General features: G+C 45.4%; 1 non-coding gene across 1 annotated transcript; it reads left to right on the top strand.

The window, feature by feature from the left end:
• The first annotated feature begins 327 nt into the window (after positions 1–327).
• trnae-cuc (transfer RNA glutamic acid (anticodon CUC)) lies at positions 328–399 on the top strand. Its single transcript has one exon. It is a non-coding gene; the product is annotated as a tRNA-Glu (tRNA).
• The last annotated feature ends 1,951 nt before the right edge of the window (positions 400–2,350 follow it).

The raw sequence follows: 2,350 nt of genomic DNA, 5'->3' as shown, positions 1-2,350 counted from the left end.
AGGACATTTAAAAAATCCAGCAAAATGCTGTATGACTGAATTCACATGATTCACGTTAGATAATGACGGCAAATTTCCTGTCCCAACGAAAATTAGTGAAATATCGTGATGACAATTATGTTTTTTTTTCAAAAATTCACTTCAAATGAAGCCAAATGCAGCTTTCAAACACAGACGGCCTGAAATAGATTTGTAGCAAACAAAGACATGAAAAAAATATAATATCCAGCGCATGGAAATAAAACAATTAAAACATGACAAATTCGATGCGTTGCGATACATTGACCTCACTGTAAATGGCATTGAGACAACGCGAATTTGCGTCACTCCCTGGTGGTCTCGTGGTTAGGATTCGGCGCTCTCACCGCCGCGGCACGGGTTCGATTCCCGGTCAGGGAACTAGGTTTTTAAAGAGGTATCGACAGTGCAAATGTGATTTCACATAACTATTCCAGCTTTTAAATATTACTGCCTATGAAACCAAATGTTTACCAAAGATCTGATTGGTGATCTCGTGCTACCTCAATTTTCATCACTTTCGTCTCCGGCGTCGGCTGTCAGCCAGGAGAAAAATTTGTAGACTGCGAAAATGTTGGATCAGTGGATGGAGATTTCAGGAGAGCTTGTGGCGAGATGGGTGGGAGACGGTGACAATGCAAAGAACATTGAACATAAAACATAGAACAATACAGCACAGAATAGGCCCTTCGGCCCACGATGTCCTAGCTTAAGCACCTATCCATGTACCTATCCAATTGCCGCTTAAAGTTCACCAATGATTCTGACTCTGCCACCCCCACAGGCAGCGCATTCCATGCCCCCACCACTCCGCTGGGTAATGAATCTACTTCTGACATCCCCCCTATACCTTCCATCCTTCACCTTAAATTTATGTCCCCTTGTAACACTCTGTTGTACCCAGGGGAACTTGTCTCAGACTGTCTATTCTTTCTATTCCCCTGATCATTTTATAAACCTCTTTCAAGTCACCCCTCATCCTTCGCCGTTCCAATGAGAGAAAGCCGAGCACTCTCAACCTATCCTCGTACGACCTATTGTCCATTCCCGGCAACATCCTGGTAAATCTCCTCTGCACCCTCTCCAAAGCTTCCACATCTTTCCTAAAATGAGGCGACCAGAACTGCACACAGTACTCCAAATGTGGCCTGACCAAGTTCCTATACAGTTGCAACATCACCTCACAACTCTTGAATTCAATCCCTCTGCTAATGAACGCTAATACACCATAGGCCTTCTTACAAGCTCTATCCACCTGAGTGGCAACTTTCAAAGATCTATGAACATAGACCCCAAGGTCCCTCTGCTCCTCCACCTTACTAAGAACCCTACCGTTAACCCTGTATTCCACATTCTTCTCTGTCCTTCCAAAATGGACAACCTCACATTTGACAGGGTTGAATTCCATCTGCCACTCCTCAGCCCAGCTCTGCATCATATCTAAGTCCCTTTGCAGCCGACAACAGCCCTCCTCACTGTCCACACCTCCACCATTCTTCTTATCGGCAGCAAATTTACTGACCCACCCTTCGACTCCCTCTTCCAAGTCATTAATAAAAATTACAAACAGAAGAGGACCAAGAACTGATCCCTGCGGAACACCGCTTGTAACTGAGCTCCAGGCTGAATGTTTACCATGTACCACCGCTCTCTGACTTCGACCGGTTCTCTATCCAACTGGGCAAACTTCCCACTATCCCATGCCTCCTGACTTTCTGCATATGTCTACCATGGCGAATCTTATCAAATGCCTTTCTAAAATCCACGTACACTACATCCACTGCTCTACCGTCATCCACATGCTTGGACACCTCCTCAAAGCATTCAATAAGATTTGTAAGGCAAGACCAACCTCTCACAAATCCGTGCTGGCTGCCCCGAATCAAGCAGTGTCTTTCCAGATACTTATAAATCCTATCCCTCAGTAACCTTTCCATTACTTTGCCTACCATCGAAGTAAGACCAACTGGCCTGTAATTCCAGGGGTTAACAACTACAGGTGTATACACCTAACATAGAACATAGAAAATAGAAGAATACAGCGCGGTACAGGCCCTTTGGCCCTCGATGTTGCGCCGATCCAAGCCCACCTAACCTATACTAACCCACTATCCTCCATATACCTATCCAATGCCCGCTTAAATGCCCATAAAGAGGGAGAGTCCACCACTGCTACTGGCAGGGCATTCCATGAACTTACGACTCACTGAGTGAAGAACCTACCCCTAACTTCAGTCCTATATCTACCCCCCCTTAATTTAAAGCTATGCCTCCTTGTAATACCCGACTCCATACGCGGGAAAAGGTTCACACTGTCAACCCTATCTAACGC

This window comes from Chiloscyllium plagiosum, unplaced genomic scaffold (genome assembly GCF_037043375.1).
Source record: "Chiloscyllium plagiosum isolate Xiang-an unplaced genomic scaffold, Cpla_swu_hap1 HiC_scaffold_35, whole genome shotgun sequence".
In the NCBI taxonomy this organism is placed as follows: domain Eukaryota; kingdom Metazoa; phylum Chordata; class Chondrichthyes; order Orectolobiformes; family Hemiscylliidae; genus Chiloscyllium; species Chiloscyllium plagiosum.
The sequence above is the reverse complement of the archived record's forward strand: the minus strand, read 5'-3'. Positions and strand labels throughout refer to the sequence as shown.